The 20,568-nt window shown below is 37.5% G+C and overlaps 1 long non-coding RNA gene across 2 annotated transcripts in view; it reads left to right on the forward strand.

The window, feature by feature from the left end:
- LOC137759786 (uncharacterized) overlaps nt 1–17,218 on the forward strand; it is a 63,448-nt gene extending 46,230 nt beyond the window's left edge. The window contains exon 4 of one of the 2 annotated variants that reach the window (XR_011073199.1): nt 16,967–17,218. This is a non-coding gene — a long non-coding RNA (uncharacterized lncRNA). Of the gene's footprint in view, nt 1–9,015; nt 9,231–16,966 lie in introns of those variants that run through there. The other variant, XR_011073201.1, reaches the window with a different exon arrangement.
- Nucleotides 17,219–20,568: the final 3,350 nt, after the last annotated feature.

The raw sequence follows: 20,568 nt of genomic DNA on the forward strand, positions 1-20,568 counted from the left end.
CCATATTTGGTAGTCCTGTGATTTCCATTGGCAGAACTATCTTGGACTGTCATCTGAAAATCTATCAAAAAGAAATTAAGTAATAGGAATTCATATCAATGGTATTGGAGAAAGAAATCCTTGAACTTATCTTACTGTGTGATTCTTCATCCATGTACAAGATCAACAAGAAAGGTTAAACGTTAAAGGCAACATATTCCCATGAATAGAAGGGAGAACATAACACAAATAATATACAATGCTAACATCATGTACATACACATATATACAAGTAGTCTTGAAATATATTCCCAGATATTAATTGGATTAAAGTTTGGGGAAATAAAACATTTTTTCTCATAGAGAACATTATTCTTTAAGGCACATACAGACACACATATCTGCCCTGCTGGCCTCTCACAGTTTCAGTTGATTCCATTCATGTCCCCAGTTCATTTCCCCATATATTTATTCTTGGATTAGTGATTTTTGAACAGGTGTTCATCTCTTTAGAAATACCTGTGCCATGACCGCAGAGTACTCAGATTTCTTTTTGGCATTTGGTGCCATATGATGGGGAAAGTGACGAGTTGTATGACAGGAGAGGTACAAGGTGAACCTTAGAGTAAGTAAGACTTTATGCATAGTTCTTAATCCCAAAAGGAAAAGAGAAGGATAGCAGTGAAAGTCATTGGAATAAAGGACCTCTCAGATGAATCAGCATTAGGATAATTCATTGGTTACCGACTGTCCAGTCGGTTTAGGTTATAAAGTATTCCTGAGTGACTGCATCACTTTATGAAAGGATCTACCTAACTATAGCTTTCTTTTGCTGGAGTTAGTTTATATGGCAATAATATGCATAGAGAATGGCAATTGTGAATTCCTGTCTTCCCCAAATAGAAGACACTTGTTAAGGTACAAGTTTCCCCAAGACAGCAAATGATTTATCCGTACTATACTGACTGAGACTGTGTCTTACCATTCTTGTTTGTTAAAGGAGATAACAAGGCTAACTTTGAGTAGAGTAATAGCAGGATACTTAGAAAATACTTTCAGGTTAAGTTTTGTATACAAAGTTCAGTGTTTACCCACCAAAAGGAAATCAGCTCATTTAGTATTGCAGGAAATGCCTTCATACTTTTTCATTGCCACTAAAGGAATTTAAAACACCTGTTGGATATATTCCCTCCTAGAATGCCATTTGTACACTTATTCCTAATTGGACCTGTTATTTTAAATGCAAACTCATACTAGAAGGCTCAGAATTGATACTCAGTATTTTTAGTGATCACATGGTTTAGGGTTCTCAGATTTGGGCTCAGACTTGCATTTCAAGCATTGCAATCCGGGCTTGTTAAATGATTTCCCTGCAACCAGGAAAAATTGTTTATCTGAATCTAAAGTCCAATTAAAGAAATGTGATAGTGGTGATAGTGGTTGATGAAGCAGACTAGCATAGCAGCTCGGGCAATTATGGACAAGTTACATTTACCCTCTCTGTGCCTCAGTGTCTTCCTCTGAAACTGAGTTTCTTCATCAATGGTGATAAATACTGGTACCAATCTGACAGTTATTGTGAGAAATGAAGGAGTTCACAAATTTCCTAAAGGCTTAATGTTTGGCTTGTCATTACTAAATGCTGATAATTATTAGTAAAACAATATCCCTCTATTATTTATTATATCAAAATAATAATGATAAGGGCCTGTTATTTTAGTAGTTCTATTTTTTGGTCATATAGTTTAGACTAACTCATATTGTTTAAATGTGAAACCAAGAAGAAAAACAGTTTTGTTTTGTTTTTTTAACCTGGTCAGGGAACCCAAATCACCTAATTCAGAAATGTTTCTAACTTGGCATCTGCTTTGAATCTGTCACAGCCAGAGAAAGTTTATTGTCTCAGAAAGTGACAGCCTTGTATTTGTGTAGCATAAAAAAGAAGATACATGCTAGATAAGATATAGACCCCTTATCATAGTCATGCCACACAGAGTGCAAAACTATTCCTGCTGGGTTCAAACATTGTGATCCAGAGCCTGCCATTGCCTATCATCAGGAGCAGGAAAGCGTAAGAACCGTATGTGTTTGCCCTTAAGTTGGTCTACAACACAGATACTGTCAATCAGCCTCTGATAGTACCCTCCCCGTGGACAACCTTCTGTGCTCTTTTGAGCATGCTCAGATGGAGTCTACCATCAGTGTGGTGGGAATTCACTTGGCTTCAAGTGTGTCCACATTGAAGGGTGAAATGAACAAATACTAACCAAATTTGTGGCTGTCCAAACTAGGAAAATAGTTAAAGAATCAGGACATGAAGAATCAGGCAAATACTCATTTGGCGTCAACCCAATAAAAAAGCTTCTTGGTGAGAAAAAAGTTGCCAAAGATGAAAGCCCAGAATAGTGCTACTTTAGCCTAACCACAGTGTCAAAGCAAATAACACACATACACACAAACGCAAAAGGAAGCCCTCTTTACACTAATGCCCCAAAGTCCTTTATGAGTCTTCAAATTGAGCAGATTAGGTAGGTTGATGGTTGTCCTTTACGAACTGGGTCCACCTAACAAGACTGCTTACTAACAGAATATCTGTGTTTTGTCATTTAATAGACATCCCAAACTTAATATACCTTGCAATCAAATACACACATAGTCACTCATGCTTTTCCTGTAGACTTTCCAAAACAGAAAAGGGCAGCTCCATTCTTCCTGGTGCTCAGTTACAAAATGTGATTCATCTTTGACTTTTTCCTTTCTCTCTCCTTTCACATCCAATACAGAAGCAAAATGTGTCGGCCCTATCTTTGAGATAGAACCAGAATTTGACCGTTTCTCGATTTTTCCACTATTACCACTCAGGATTAAGATTTCGTTGTCTATCATCTTAATTATTATCCCTCTGAAATGTGTCCTTAACACAGTGGCCAGAGAACCCTTTGAGAATCTAAGTCAGAAGAATTATGTGACTTCAGTGTCTTCCCCTTCATCATAGTTGAAGCTGAAGTTCTTAAAATGCTGGAAAGTTGCTACGTGATTACCCTCCACATTATATATTTGATCTCATCTCCTCTACCTCTACTCCTTGCTCACTCTTTTCCAAACACCTTATACTCTTTAGTCCTTGATGTCCAACAAGTATAGTAGGCAGACATTTTCACTTGCTGTTCCCTTTACCTGAATTGCTGTTCTCTTTACTATCTACAGTACTCATCCACTCACTTTTTTAGGTCTTTTCTCAAATATCACCATCTCCATTATGAGGCCTTGCTTGGATTCCCTGTAATAACCTGCAGCCCCACTAATACACACTACCTCCTTAGAAGCCTCCCTTCTGCTGTAGAATCTGTTGAATGAATGAATGGAGTGAGCTATGTCTAATTTCCAAAAAAATAAACATCAGCCTTAAACACTTGTTGAGAGACGGGTTCAGGGTATAAAGAATAAAAGAAGTGTAAATTCAGGCCTTACCATTCACCATCCATTCCCTCAGGGTTCTGCTATGGTGTATCTTTGAATAAAAAGCACAGTTTGATAAGACTAATTAATAGCTTAAATTCGTTAGACTCCCAAATCTTTTAGAGTAGAAATGTGATAAAAATTGTGTCAGAGATTCTCAACAAAATGTTAGCAAGTTGAAGGCAAAAAAATATAAAAACAATTACATACCATGACCAAACGGGATTTGTGTCAGGTATGTAAGGCTGGTTCAACACTTGAAAATTAATTAATATCCATCCAAGACAAAAAAGAAAAAAAAACATATAAATACATGCAGAAGAAGCATTTGACAAAATCCAGCATGCAGTCATGAGAAAAACTCTCAGTAAACTAGGAATAGGGAGGGACTTTCTTAACGTGATAAATACGATCTACAAAAAACCAATAGCTAACATCATACTTACTGGAGAGAAACTCAGTGCTTTCCCACTAAGATTAAGCACAAGGCAAGGATGTCCTCCTTTACTATAACTTTTCAATATTGTGCTGCAAGTCCTTGCTAATGCTATAAGGCAAGAAAAGGAAATAAAAGTGTACAGATTGAGAAGGAAGACATAAAGCTGTCTTTGTTCACAGATGACATGATCATCTATGTAGAAAATCTTAAAGAGTTGACCCAAAACTCCTGTAGCTAATAAGTGATTATAGCAAGGTTGCAGGATCCAAGGTTAATATACAAAAGGCAATTACTTTCCTATATACCAATAATGAACAAGTGGAATAGGTTAAAAAAAAAACCCCACACTATTTACATTAGCACTGCCAAAAATGTAATACTTCAGTATAAATCTAATAAAATAAGTACAACCTCTATAGGAGGAAAACTACAAAACCATGATGAATGAAGTCAAAGAATAACTAAATAAATGGAGAGATATCGCATGTTCATGAATAGGAAGACTCGGTATTATCAAAATGTCAGTTCTTTCTGACTTAATGTATAGAAACTCAGTGCGATCCCAATCAAAATCCCAGCAAGTTATTTTATGGATATTGGCAAACTGATTCTAAAGTCCATATATATGAAGAGGCAAGAGACCCAGAATAGCTGTCACCTCACTGAAGAAGGACAAAGTTGAAGGAATGACACTACCCAGCTTGAAGACTTATTATGAAGGTGCAGTAATCAAGACAGGGTGGTATTGGTGAAAGAACAAATAGATCAATGGAACAGAATAAAGAGCCCCAAAATAGACCCACATAAGTACAGTCAACTGATCTTTGGCAAAAGAACAAAGGCAATACAATGGAGCAAAGATAGTCTTTTCATCAAATAGTGTGGAAACAACTGGATGTCCATAGTAAAAAAAAAAAAAAATCTAGACACAGACTTTATATCCTTCATAAAAATTAACTCAAAATGAACCACAGACCTAAATGTAAAACACAAAACTGTAAAACTCCCAGAAGATAACATAGGAGAAAACCTAGATGACCTTGGGTATGGCAGTGACTTTTAAAATATAACACCAAAGGCACAATCCATGAAAGAAAGAATTGATAAGCTAGACTTCATTAAAATAGAAAATTTCTGCTCTGTGAAAATCACTATCAAGATAATGAAAAGAAAAGCCACAGAGTGGGAGAAAACATTTGTAAAAGACACATCTTGTTAGGATAAAGTGGCAACTTGCAAGCTTCTTACATGTGCAACTGGTGTAATTTATTTTGGTATGTAGTATGAGGTACAGACTTTAGCTTTCAATGGGTGTGTAGTTTTCTAGGCATCAATTTTAAAGATTATACCTTGACTTTATCACAATCAAACTTCCCAGACATACTTAGAACTATTTGTGGGTATTCTTTTCTGTTTAATTTGTATATGTGTTCATTCATGTAGTAATGGTACAATGTTTGAATTGTAGTGGCTTTATAGTTAAGTTATATAGCTGCCTGCTAATTAACAGATACTCGACTTCTAATAAAGTTTATTACTTGTACCTGAATGCCTCCAGATTATGTCCTTCATTCAGACTCTTTACTATTCACTCAATATAAATTCAGAGCTGATATACATTAAAAACTGAACTAAGGTGGCTAACATGTTTTAGTTTTCGTCTATATTCCTAGATTTAAAATATGAGAAAGTAATAGAATGCAACATTTTTAAAAACCTCTAATGACTCACTTTTTTTTTTTTTTTTTTTTTTGGCTTTAGAATAGCTTTATTACATAATCACAGGGCCACAGAGCCCAAAGAGAACCTCGAGAAGATAATCCAGTCTCTCTTCTTACTCTTGGAATTAGGTACCTTGTCTTTGAGGGATTGCTGTAAATCCTGTCCCATTGTTGAACCTTTATATGGCTCATCCAATCATCACTAGTATGAGGTGGATTGTCTGTTAAAAGTTAATGATGGTGAGCTGGGAGTCTGTTGTTTTCTGTTTATGCACAGCAGTGGAAGGGGAAAATCTATTTATTTAAATCAAAATGTAGCTGTTTACATTGGAAGCTTAAATTCTTGACACACCATGTCCTGCTTTTGAAAGGGCAATTTGTGGGATAAGGAATGTCACGGTGATGTTCTGGAGGCCACAACAGGCATATTTTCTGGTCATAAGTAGAAAGCAATGATTAAATTCAGGTTTCCTTTCTAGGAGATGCAAAAAAAAGCAAGAATTATTAAATTTAGGTTTTTAATGAGAAGGAAAAAAAAAAGGAAAGAAAATGAGGACGGATGAAAGGAGGAGGTTGTTTCTTCCTAGACCTGATATACATGGGTACATTTCCTGCTAATGATTCATCTTGGTTGGGAGGGGCAGGAGACATGGAGATACAAGTCCATGAGGAACAGAGTATACTTGGGCAGAAGTGAGACTTAGACCTTGATTATTACCTAAGGTTCATATAAGCTTCGACAAATATGCTGTTGATTTGTTCCAAACATGGAGTCATACCCATTCTATATTCTCTGGAATGGTCTGAGCATTGTGCCACCTCTGTAGGAAGTAGAGGAAGGCAGCTCTGAGTGGCTCTAGATGACTCTGGAAATCAGCCTGCTTATTAGGGCTTTCTGGGTTTGACACAACTTAGTATATCAGTCAGGAGAAGATGGGTAATGCTGCTGTAACAAAGTACTCCCAAATCTTGATGGTTTATATTCTGAGAGGTTTATTTTTCCTTATACTACATGCTTCCCCTGCCTCTATCCTTTCTTCACAAATCACTAGGGGCTGGAGGAGTAGGTTTTCTATGTCTTCCTGCCTTGTTGGTACTTCCTCTATGTCACAATCTTCTCCTTGCTGTAAGGAGTAATTCTCTTGGGTTATAATATTTAATGACTGTCAGGAAACAAGAGTAATGGGAAAGAGCAAAAAAGGGAACATTGGTTTAATATTTACAAAATATCTAATGACTCACATTTTCTATCTCTAATTAAAACAGAATACCCTGTGGAATATCTTTGCATCATTTACCCGGTTTCATTAATTCTGGCTGCTGAAGTTAATTTAAATTCACTCTGGTAAAATGAGAGCTCAGTATAAGCTTTTAGGATACTCAGACTTACAAATAGTCATCTGCTAGATGGTAAACAGTAAACAGTCTTGTTTATTGCAAATAATCTTAGCCAATAAATGTTATTTATGCTCCATTTAAGAATAAAGATGTTAATCTGAGATCACAAAACGATCTTTTTGTTAAAGCTAAAAGCAATTCTGTTTTAATTAGTTGCAAATGCAAATATTACCCAACTTCTTTCTCCTTCTTTGATAGTTGTATAGAAATAAAACGAAATATAAGAATGTAAGCCAGGGCTTCCCTGGTGGCGCAGTGGTTGAGAATCTGCCTGCCAATGCAGGGGACATGGGTTCGAGCCCTGGTCTGGGAAGATCCCACATGCCGCGGAGCAACTGGGCCCGTGAGCCACAACTACTGAGCCTGAGCGTCTGGAGCCTCTGCTCCGCAACAAGAGAGGCCGCGATAGTGAGAGGCCCGCGCACCGCGATGAAGAGTGGCCCCCATTCGCCGCAACTGGAGAAAGCTCTCACACAGAAACGAAGACCCAACACAGCCAAAAATAAAAATAATAAATAAAAAAAAAAAAAAAAAAAAAAGAATGTAAGCCAAACCCACTACAAATGAAACTGCACTACAGGCCCAGTATCTTCAGTGATTTCTAGATGATTTCTATGCTCAAACCTTCATTCTATCCTCTTTTCCTAAACAGAATTGTTTTGTTTTGTTTTTTTGGGTTTTGAGTAACTTTTATTACACAAGGGATTCATATTCTTTATAGAGAAATCATGTAATCAAATAATCCAAAAATAGATTAAAGAGCAGCCATAATTCCACCTCAAATATATTATCACTGTATCTATTTTATAGTATAGCTTTCATATGTATGTTTTTAACATCTTTATTGGAGTATAATTGCTTTACAATGTTGTGTTAGTCTCTGCTGTATAACAGTGCCTCAGCCGTACGTATATATATATCCCCATATCCCCTCCTTTTTGCGTCTCCCTCCCACCCTCCCTATCCCACCCCTCTAGGTGGTCACAAAGCCCCGAGCTGATCTCCCTGTGCTATTTGGCTGCTTCCCACTAGCTATCTATTTTACATTTGGTAGTGTATATATGTCCATGCCACTCTCTCACTTCGTCCCAGCTTACCCTTCCCCCTCCCCATGTCCCTAAACAGAATTTTAAGAAGTTAGCCAAGATAAAATGAGAAACTGATTTAGACTTAGGTCCCAAATTTACAGCTTCAATGATTTAGGAAAATTCCTTGACAGCTATACTGAGCCTCAGTTTTCACATTTGTAAAAGGGTGAGGATTAAAAAAACTGATACTTCTGGAAAGGCCTGTCATTCTGATTGGATATTTTTAAAATGTTAACTGAAATTTAAATGTATAAATTATAAAAAGAAGATGACAAAAAGGCCTATTGTCATTTTATTACCCTGGTGGTCCACTGATAGGAGAAGGGGCTTCTCTAAGTAGTTTACTTCATCCTGATTTCTGGACACTCCCTTCTTTAACCTGCTTTTGGAGGCAGCGGGTGACATTCTGGCAAGTTTTATTCAATTTCTTTATGCCTTGATTTTAGGAAAGAAGAATAGTAGCTGTGCTGAGCTCTGCCAGGTCAGATAGAATTTTGGAGTATTCTCTTTCTCTCTCTTGTAGACAGCCACTGTCATTTGGTAAGCCATAAGCCTTCCTTTGCTTTGACTGTGGTTAGTGTGTTTGCTGGATTTCTAAAATATATTTTTAGTGTTTACTTGTTTAGATTGAAAAGATTGGGCTATATTTTTAGAAGTTTACCCCTTCTTTTTGGAAGGCCTTTTAAGTTGTGTTATTGCATGCAAGAGAGCTAACGAAATTCTGGACTCCATATTTTCGTTTTTACCTTTTTTTTTTCTCAGACTTTGAACCAACAATGGCTAAGAATGAAAGGAACTCAGACCCAAATATTTTTTCCCTTGTAAAGCACAGAGAATATGGGAAAAAATTAAATTGGGAAATTGTTTTGCTCCTCTTCCTCCTCCTTGTTGGTCAGTTACCTTAGTCGTCCACCTCACTTTGTATTTCTAGCCTGGCTTCAGAAAGACCTGAATTTGATGAACTACACACTGTTGGAGTAGTAGATTGCTAGAAGGAACCACGATCCAGACAACCTTAAATGGCGGCTTCATGGAATATATTCAAGAAGAATGGTCCAGCCAATTTCCTCACTTCCATTGTGAAAGGAGTTCCCTATTCCTAAGAAAATGGACCTATGTCCGACTGACACAGAAGATGGAGATTTATCCCAGTGTATTTATATATGTATATATATTAAAATTATATATATATGTATATATTTATATATATATAATGCCTAATGGAAATATCTCAGATGGTCTATGTTGTGTTTTTTCTTTAATTTTACTTATAAAATTGTGACCATTTTTTAACTCAAAAGAGGAGAACCTTAAAAATTAATTAAAAAGACATTCTCAGTAGTCTAAGGTTCAGAGTGACTTGGCAGAGAAAATTGCTGAATGGTTAGGTAACAGTGCTGGTATGCTTGGCTATTGTAACACTTTACATTTGAGTTTCTCTTCCTTGGAATTACAAGAACTATATGACTCAAGAGAAAGATTGATAATTAGGAATATTCTGCTTGCTTTTTATATAGCCGAATGAAGAACATTTTGATTAATTATTTGGAGGTCATAGGAAGGAACCTTCATGATCTAACTTTTGAACAAGTAGTGTTGCAACACAAAGCTATGACTTCAAAAAGGAAATTTGAAATGACCTATTTCTTTTGGTATCTCAATCCAGATATCTGTCAGTAAAATGAGTCACTTTTCAGTCAAATGGGTGATCAGCAATATAGTTTTTTATTGGGAAGCTGAAAGACACCATTGCCAAACAGAGCATCTGCAGTGTTAACATCTATATTTGAGCATCTTTCGTTTTCCCAAGGGGTGCAGGTGAGAAGAAGGAAGGCAGAGAAATGCACTTGAATAAAGCTTTTCAAGATGGATAGAACAGAGAGCATTCCCAGAGGCAGGTCAAGTTCAACCCAAGAACAACTCTCTCAGTGCTTTCACAACTAGTTAACTCAGCTCTCAAATCAGTAACTCAGCTCTCAAATCAGTGCTGAAATCAAGCAGAAGGTTGTTAATATTGATACGGTTAACATACATCAAATAGGATTACTGAATTTTCTGAATCCAAAAGTTCTCCACAGTGTTGACATTTCCTCACTGAACTCCCAGGATTGTTTGGTTTCAAAGGCTGTTGGGCTCAAGACGCATTTTGTTTTAAATAATCCTTCATAAAAAGTTCAGCTTTCAGTCTAATATGATTGAAACCCAGCTTGAGTGTGTTTTATAATGCACTGAGCTGGAAAGACTATGGGCATTGAATTATTCAAAACATGGTAGGCAAAGGAGTGATATGTGGGGAGGAGGTGATCAAAGAAATCAGTGAGACTTGATATGTCATGTTATCTCATTTTATTTAGCTTTTAGAACTCTTCCAAATATTAGAGGAAAAAATCAATATCAATTTTCACCTGTCACGTTCCACACTTCAATTATTAATGAATGTCAAATTTGACCACAGTTTTCTGTACCACCTGCTCTGCAATAATATTTCTGAGCCTTTATTTAAAATGTAAAATTGTCATTGAATTTCCAAATATGATTCTGCAGTGGCTAATTCAGCTTGTTTTATTAATAAGCAAGTTCTGATGAGTAATAGTAATTTAATACGCCTGCATGTAAGGTTAAAGTGTAAATTATTGCTGCCGAAGGTGATGAGATATGACTGCGATGTGGTGGTAGGGCACTCACCTTCCTGAACGAACCCTGCAAGCACACAGTTCTTGGGAGAAACCAGTACTTCATAGAGTAGCAAATCTGATATTATTTTGCATGTCTCCTGTAGCAGTGGAATGCACACACACACACACAAACATGATCATGGGTGAAAAAACACACATGCGCACCTTAGATGCTTGCACTAATTTCTGAATATAGTTCTCCGGAAAGAAAAAGCTTTACTGATGATTTGTATTTTTATAGTTTATTACTTTATCCATACTAAAACACTTCAGGAAATCACTTCCTGTTTTGTTGTCCATGGAATCCTTTCAATTTTGAGATGCGAAATAGAAATCGAAATAATGATTATAGTCCTTGGCCATGAAAGACTTAAGTTACAGAGAGCCCGGTGACTGGAGGTCAGAGCTGCCACGGAATTATTCCCTGCTCCGGAGACCATTAGAATATCACTGTGTACCCACTTAAGGATAGAATGCTGCTATTGAGAAACTAGCTCTCTTTTATTTATGCTAAAAGGAGAGAACAGTAGGGGACCTTGGCTGTGTGAGTGTATGAAACTTTCTCTGTTTTGTACAATAAGCAAAAACTATACATGAAATAGCCTCGGGCCTTTTGTCTTTTGTACCCAGCTCTTTCCTGTATTGCTCCTGATCAATTACACTTAAATCAACAAGAGTTGCTTGAACATTTTGACAGTAATGTTCCCCATACCCTGAAGCATTTTTAAAGGGTTACTGAGATAAAGCTATTTCAAAAAATACTCCCTCCAAATGTTTTCAGGGTGGCATCAATGAAAGTAACTTAGAGGAAGAAAACTCCACCTTGAGTTCCTGGCCTACCACTCTAAGGCCAGGCAAGCATAAACCTTCATAGCAAAACCTAAGTTTGCTCACACTTGAGAATTTGGTTTCCATGGTCTTATATGAAAAGTATATGGAGACTTTAATTCCCTATAAGCCCTTTCCAAAGAGTAAATATAGTTCATCATTCATAAGAGATGATGAAAATTACAATTTTGTTGAATAGGTGGAATATATATTATATATAATATATATATTTTTAATATATATATAAAATATATATAGTTACTATTCAGAGTCCTAAAACATGGATTTTTCTTACTTACCAAGAAGGAACGGTAACTTGATCTCTAAACACAATAAAGCACCTGGTCATAGCAGAATCATAACAAATATTTGATATCAGAATGAATTCACTGTTCAGGTGTAAAGAGGGAATACCTTCAGCTTTCCTCTTTCTTGTACCCCGTTATTGCATCCTGGACAGAGGGGATTTTTCTTGATTTTAATCTAAAAGAGAAATGTTCACTTTTGTTAAGATGGAAATTGAAAACCTCAGTAGGCAGAGGCACTGTTTTTATTTGGCTGAATTCCTGTTTCTAGTGATAATTCAAGGTGTAATAGGGTTTTCTCTGCCACTGCAAAATCTGAAAATGATAAGCATCTCACCAGAGTTTCAGGACGGCCCGTTACCTATTCTGTGGAAAGGATATTCAAAGTACCATGCTTCATCAGTGTCTTCTTTGACTTATTCATCAATGGACAACTACTGAGTTAAGACAGTGTCTTATCCTTGCTTCAAAAAAACAAAAACAAAAAAAACCCACAAACAAAAAAACTGTTAACGATGAAAACTTATTATGCCAGGCCTTAGTATGGCCTGACTTGGAAATTTAGTTTCAGAGGCTTTTGTGAATATACCAAGGAAAGAGGACCTAGGCGTATCTTATTCCCACAGGCTGCCAATAAATATTTGCTTAATGGAAAAAAAATTAATATATAGTATAGGAGAGAACCTGACAGATGCTTAACATTATTGAGTGATAGCAATGCCCAAACTCATCTGTGATCAAACACTATGAAAGTATCCTCCTAAGGATAAACTGATTACAAATAAGAAGTGAAAATTCAATTATGGAGATACTTTCAGTTTCAGCTCTGATATGCAAAAAGCTTGGAAGTTGTCACTGTATCTTGTCCTTACAAGATAATGCTGTACAAAATGAAAATCAATGACTTTTCTCAGACATGATTAATAAAACATGTAACTATGAAAGAATTTTAAAACTGTAATTATGTATGTGTATATATGTGTCTCTGAAAAATCTGTGTCAAAGAAAACTGAGGCTATCAGTATAAACTCATTTAACTTCTATCTCTTCTTACCTTTATTTCCTCCCAAACTTACCAGTATCCATCCAACTCGAAGGATACAAGTGATTTTTACATACTGTGCAAGGTTTTTTTCTTATTTCTATGTCCATGTTTCCCCAGTTCTCTAAATTATTATCTACATCTTCAGGATCTCCTTCATCGGTTCCTTCATTTCAACATATAAAATATAAGTCCTTCTCATTCTAAAAAGTTCTTTTTTGCTAATTATTTTCTCTTTTCATCCAAACTCCTTCAGAGTAGCCTATTCCCACTGTCTTCACTAGCCCCGCCTGGCCCCCACAGGCAGCCCTACACCCTCAATTTATCGCCATCTGGCTTTCTTGTCCACCACTTCACTGAACTGCTCTAAGGTCACTGGGGACCTAACTGCCCAAATCCAATGGACACTTACATTCTCTGAAGGATGACACTGTCATCTACTTCCTCCTTCTTGAAACTCTATCACCTCTCTCCTTCCCAGAATTCTTTCTCTGCTTATTACTTAAACGTTGTCAGTACTCACAATTCTCTGAAATCTCATCCATTTTCATGATTTTAATGACTGCTAAGTGCTGATGACATTGAAATTTTTATCCTTCCATGTCTTCACGTGCAGGTCCAGTTATCTACCAGTTTGTCTCCCGAATTCTACAGGTGCTTTAAAATTCTACATGTCCAGAACTAAAGTCTTTTCCCCAATTCAGTTCTTTATCCCCTATTTCCAAACTCAATGATACCACCACCCAACCTTAGTCACACAGATGGGGGTTCAGCCTCCGCCTCCTACTTCTTCCTTACTTCCCAAGATCAAGTCTTGCTTGTAATTTCCTAAATACAATTAGAACTTATTTCCTCCCTTCATCTATACCTTATTTCAGACCCCTTTCTTCTTGCTATTACCTGGTCTAGAAGTTACCAAATTGCTGTTTGCTGGAACCAGTTGTTAGACACTTCTATTAAAAAAGGACTCTAGAGTCAAATAGCTTTGAGGATGGCTGTGTACCATACGCCTGCTGTGACGATCCAGAATGAACATTAGCCGACAGCAGCCCCGAGAAGCTGTGCAGTAAAGAAACCTGATTAACTTTACTTAAGCCAGGTTCTCCCTTCTGCCGGCCTATAAACCTTTCAGTAGGGACAGGAGAGGAGGTGGCAGCATGAAAGTCCCACTCGAAAATAAAAAACACTGCTCCTCAGAAGAGTGGGGCATAATTGTCTCCAGGCGTCTTCAGATTCCTCATCCATACTGACGTCAGTGGTCTAAAATGCCACCTGAACTTGTCCTTTCCATTCTTAGCTATTTTCTGAGGAAACCAGCTCCACGCACGTGGATGGCTAAGACCCACTCTCCTCCTCCTCGCTGCCTCCTTTAGGGGCGCTTGCAACTGCCTGGTGACATTGCACTGATGCGCCAGAGCCTGTGCCTGTGGCTCCATAACACACCCCTCGCACAGTCACGGCTCTGGACTTCCGCTGTCCTCTCTGCCTTGAGTGTCCTTGCCTTTCACCGGCTGACTCACCAGTTTTTCACGAGTCCTTTAAGACTTAGCTTAGGGACTGCCTCTTTCGATGACTTTTCTTTGCCTCACAGCTCCCCCTCTTCTTCCACAAACACTGATGAAACGCCCTGAATATGTCCGTCACAGCAGCATGTCACGTGCAGGATGAGACATCTGCTGTGTGTCTTCCCCTCTCACTCCACTGCTAAAGGGCCAACGCTACATCTTGCTCATTGTTTCGCTCCTCTAACACTCAATCCATGACTAATGAACTAACTAGTACTGTAGTAGCCCTCTTAGTAACAATCAGGCAGGAACTTCTAGAAGAAATCTGACACTCCAGCTCTTCTCTGATCTCACCTTTCAGTCTGAATGAACTAAAGACTTATCTGTACATGTTTTACCAGAGAGACATAATTTAATCCAGAGATGTGTCATCACATACTCTTACATACTCTGCCGTTTAAAAATTCGGCTCACGATGGGGGAAGGAGACAGGTGTGCTTTCTGATAGCCCCACTCTTTTGCACCTCTAGTGCTCACTGGCTTCTCTCTCGGTGCCTTCCTTAAACACTTCCTCTCTTAACAAGGAAACAGGATAACAAAGTAATTAAGAGCCTGGGTTCTGCCTATCTGTGAAACAGAAACATAACCAAGGACATAGAGAATAGACTGGTGGTTGCCAAGGGGGAGGGGGTGGGAGAGGGTTGGATTGGGAGTTTGGGATTAGCAGATGCAAACTGGTGTATATACAGGATGGATAAACAGAAAGGTCCTACATGGGACTTCCCTGGTGGTGCAGTGGTTAAGAATACGCCTGCCAATGCATGGGACACGGGTTCGAGCCCTGGTCCGGGAAGATCCCACATGCCAGAGAGCAACTAAGCCTGATGCCACAACTACTGAAGTCCATGCACCTAGAGCCCGTGCTCTGCAACACGAGAAGCCACCACATTGAGAAGCCTGCGCACCGCAACTAGAGAAAGCCCGCGTGCAGCAACGAAGGCCCAACGCAGCCAAAAATAAAAAAATAAATAAATACATTTATTTTAAAAAAAGTGGATGTATTTTAAAAAAACCAAAAAGGTCCTACTGTAGAGCACAGGGAACTATATTCTATATTCTGTGATAAACCGTAATGGAAAAGAATATGAAAAAGAATGTATATAAATGTATAACTGAGTCACTTTCCTGTACAGCAGTAATTAACACACACTGTAATTCAACTATACGTCAATAAAAAATAAAATTAAAAAAAATTGCCATAAAAATTATCACATAAGGGGGACTTCCCTGGTGGTCCAGTGGTTAAGACTTCGCCTTCCAATGGAGGGGGTGAGAGTTTGATCCCTGGTTGGGGAGCTAAGATCCCACATGCCTTGTGGCCATAAACCAAAATATAAACCAGAAGCAATACTGTAACAAATGCAATAAACACTTTAAAAATGGTCGACATCAAAAAAATCTTTAAAGAAAATAATCACATAAATCAGAAACAAATGAAACATAATAAAGTCTGTACATTTAAAAAAAAAAGAGCATGGGTTCGGGTCAAATCGCAGCTTACCACTTACTTATAGCTGTGTAATTCTTGGCAACTCACATAATGTCTCCTCCGACCCCTCATCTATAAAATGGGGATGGTAATAGTTCCCAATCTCATAGCGTTGCTGTAATCCATAAACACGGTTAAGTGCCTTGGTAAATGTTTGAGGCTCTCTGGTTATTGTGAATTAAAATATGTCAATGGCTTCTGGCCATGTGATTTATAATAGTTTGACATTTAACCAAATGGTAAAACTATTCCATTTATTATTCCCATCTCTTTTTACCCCTTACCCTGTTTTGTTGTTTATGTTTGCTCCCACCACAGAGTGCTAGTTCCAGGAGAGTAAAGGCTTTATTTTGTTCACTGCTGAAAGCAATGGCACCCAGAAAAGTACTGTACATATGAAGACCTCAGAAAACACTAGCTGAATGAATGGTGCAAAGTGTCACAAGGAAAAATACACCAAAACTTTCATTATAATAAAAAAGTATAGATAAATCTTTCTCTAATGGCTTCCAGTCAAGTAATTGAAAACATCATATGCTATAATAAAAACATAAGTAGTTTATTAAAATTTGAAGGCAAAAACATAATTTTAAAAGATTTAGTCCTATGTTAGGCGTGATAGAGTATGGATGCTTTCTTAAAATTCACAATCAGATCCAAGAGTATCACTTTCAGAATGTTCTAGTAGACTGAGTTTACTTTTAGTTGCCTTTGATGAAACAGTCACTATTCTACTCTCTTTCTTAACAGAAATGTGTTTTTTCAAAGACTCACTTTTAATTGCTTTATTAACCAAAGAATTCTTTTGCCCAATTCCTTTGCTTTTCTGCTTTACAGGTGAGTCAGAGCAGGAATGCAGGTCCTTCCCAGGTTGTTTCTTAGCAGAGTATTTTTTGGTTTATTCACCTGCTTTGCTCATTTTCTCTGAAGAAGACCTGCTATTTCTAGATAATTCCTCTTCTTTTCTTTGACTTCCAGTTCCAGAAATGACGTCTGCTGAAGGGAGAACATGTTCTAGCAATGAAATCTTCAAAAGACTCCTGCTGCTGCTCTGTGACTGGGACCCCCAGGTTGTCTTTGGAAGTTTCTAAGGCCTCCTGAGTAGAGACTAGGACATGGAAGGAGTCGAGAGGCAAAGGAAGCCCAGCATCACCTGTAATTTTCTGAAACTGGAGGGAAAGCCAAAAGACAAGACAAAAATTCAGTGATGAACAAAGCCAACCATTAAAAAGTAGAGTTCAAAACATCAATGTTATTCTGTGATCTTAGTATTAACACAGTAATTGATTATTCAGAAGATTTCAGAGCCAGTTTTTTTCTAATTATATCTTGCCAAGTGATTCTCAACTTAACCTAGCTATATCCAAGGCTATGTCTGCTACATTTTCAGACTTTGGTGATTGGGGTAGTTATTACCCATTTCCTTTCCCTCACTAAAAATGAAACCCTACTCTGTAAGAAAATTAATTTCTTTTCTATCCTCCAGGCACATGTAAACAGTATATAGTTTGTGACCAGACTGTGTTCTCAAGCTGTCAGTTCCCAAGACCAGTCTGAGATTGGCTGAGGTGGGTGAAGGGGGCTCCAAGTAATGCTAGAGGAAAAGCTGACATGTTTCCCCTCCCATTCCCATGACCAGGTGAGTCACTATAATATCTTACGTATTAGCTATGTCAAGATTACTTATTTTAAAAATTCTGTCAATACGTGTACCTTCATTAGTGTTCCTTCATTGTAAGCTGACTGCATACAAATAGAAACCTAGATAAAATATGAATAGAATAGACATTTATACAATTTAAAATTTGGAATATTTTCTGTAATGTTTTCTTTCTTCATTAAGGAGAGTTTGCTTTAACTCATAAATTTTCTAAAGAACTTCCAGTTTTCTTATGTACAACAATACAGTATCATGAAATGGGCCCACATTTACTAATCTCAGATTTGGAGAGGACTCCACAGTCCTCTAGCTCCCGAGCATGTGAACTATTAGAGACCGACCATTATTATTTTCTCTCTGACTTGGTCATTTCCTTTTTTTTTTTTTTTTTTTTTAATGTCTGAAACATTTATATTAACATATTTCCATACATATTTCCATACAAATACAAATATAAGATTTTTAGAAATTTCATGTAATGTCTGAAACATTTATATTAACATATTTCCATACATATTTCCATACAAATACAAATATAAGATTTTTAGAAATTTCATGTAATGTCTGAAACATTTATATTAACATATTTCCATACAAAACAAAACAAAAAATGGACGGACAGAACCCTAGGACAAATGGTGAAAGCAAAGATATACAGACAAAATCTCACACAGAAGCATACACGTACACACTCACAAAAAGAGGAAAAGGGGAAAAAATAATATATCTTGCTCCCAAAGTCCACCTCTGCAATTTGGGATGATTTGTTGTCTATTCAGGTATTCCACAGATGCAGCGTACATCAAGTTGATTGTGAAACTTTAATCTGCTGCTTCTGAGGCTACTGGGAGAAATTTCCCTTTCTCTTCTTTGCTCGCACAGCTCCCGGGGTTCAGCTTTGGATGTGGCCCCACCTCTGCGTGTAGGTCGCCTGAGGGCATCCGTTCTTCACTCACACAGGACAGGGTTAAAGGAGCCGCTGTTTTGGGGGCTCTATGCCAAACAACTAGCAAGACAGGAACATAGCCCCATCCGTTAGCAGAGAGGCTGCCTAAAATCAAAATAAGGCCACAGACACCCCAAAACACACCACCAGACGTGGACCTGCCCACCAGAAAGACAAGACCCAGCCCCATCCACCAGAACACAGGCACTAGTCCCCTCCACCAGGAAGCCTACACAACCCACTGAACCAACCTTAGCCACTAGGGACAGACACCAAAAACAACAGGAACTACGAACCTGCAGCCTGCAAAAAGGAGACCCCAAACACAGTAAGATAAGCAAAATGAGAAGACAGAAAACACACAGAAGATGAAGGAGCAAGGTAAAAACACACCAGACCTAACAAATGAAGAGGAAATAGGCAGTCTACCTGAAAAAGAATTCAGAATAATGATAGTAAAGATGATCCAAAATCTTGGAAATAGAATAGACAAAATGCAAGAAACATTTAACAAGGACCTAGAAGAACTAAAGAGGAATCAAACAACGATGAACAACACAATAAATGAAATTTAAAATACTCTACAAGGGATCAATAGCAGAATAACTGAGGCAGAAGAATGGATAAGTGACCTGGAAGATAAAATAGTGGAAATAACTACTGCAGAGCAGAATAAAGAAAAAAGAATGAAAAGAACTGAGGACAGTCTCAGAGACCTCTGGGACAACATTAAATGCACCAGCATTCGAATTATAGGGGTCCCAGAAGAAGAAGAGAAAAAGAAAGGGACTGAGAAAATATTTGAAGAGATTATAGTTGAAAACTTCCCTAATATGGGAAAGGAAATAGTTAATCAAGTCCAGGAAGCACAGAGAGCCCCATACAGGATAAATCCAAGGAGAAACATGCCAAGACACATATTAATCAAACTATCAAAAATTAAATATAAAGAAAACATATTAAAAGCAGCAAGGGAAAAACAACAAATAACACACCAGGGAATCTCCATAAGGTTAACAGCTGCTCTTACAGCAGAAACTCTGCAAGCCAGAAGGGAGTGGCAGGACATATTTAAAGTGATGAAGGAGAAAAACCTACAACCAAGATTACTCTACCCAGCAAGGATCTCATTCAGATTTGATGGAGAAATTAAAACCCTTACAGACAAGCAAAAGCTGAGAGAGTTCAGCACCACCAAACCAGCTTTACAACAAATGCTAAAAGAACTTCTCTAGGCAAGAAACACAAGAGAAGGAAAACACCTACAATAACAAACCCAAAACACTTAAGAAAATGGGAATAGGAACATACATATCAATAATTACCTTAAATGTAAATGGATTAAACGCTCCCACCAAAAGACACAGACTGGCTGAATGGATACAGAAACAACACCCATATATATGCTGTCTACAAGAGACCCACTTCAGACCTAGGGACACATACAGACTGCAAGTGAGGGGATGGAAAAAGATATTCCATGCAAGTGGAAATCAAAAGAAAGTTGGAGCAGCAATTCTCATATCAGACAAAATAGCCTTTAAAATAAAGACTGTTACAGGAGACAAACAAGGACACTACATAATGATCAAGGGATTGATCCAAGAAGAAGATTTAACAATTGTTAATATTTACGCACCCAACATAGGAGCACCTCAATACATAAGGCAAATACTAACAGCCATAAAAGGGGCAATTGACAGTAACACAATCATAGTAGGGGACCTTAACACCCCACTTTCACCAATGGACAGATCATCCAAAATGAAAATAAATAAGGGAACTCAAGCTTTAAATGATACATTAAACAAGATGAACTTAATTGATATTTATAGGACATTCCATCCAAAAACAACAGAATACACATTTTTCTCAAGTGCTCATGGAACATTCTCCAGGATAGATCTTATCTTGGGTCACAAATCAAGCCTTGGTAAATTTAAGAATATTGAAATCATATTCAAGTAAATTTTC

The sequence above is a fragment of the Eschrichtius robustus genome, chromosome 2, assembly GCF_028021215.1.
Source record: "Eschrichtius robustus isolate mEscRob2 chromosome 2, mEscRob2.pri, whole genome shotgun sequence".
Taxonomy (NCBI): Eukaryota; Metazoa; Chordata; class Mammalia; order Artiodactyla; family Eschrichtiidae; genus Eschrichtius; species Eschrichtius robustus.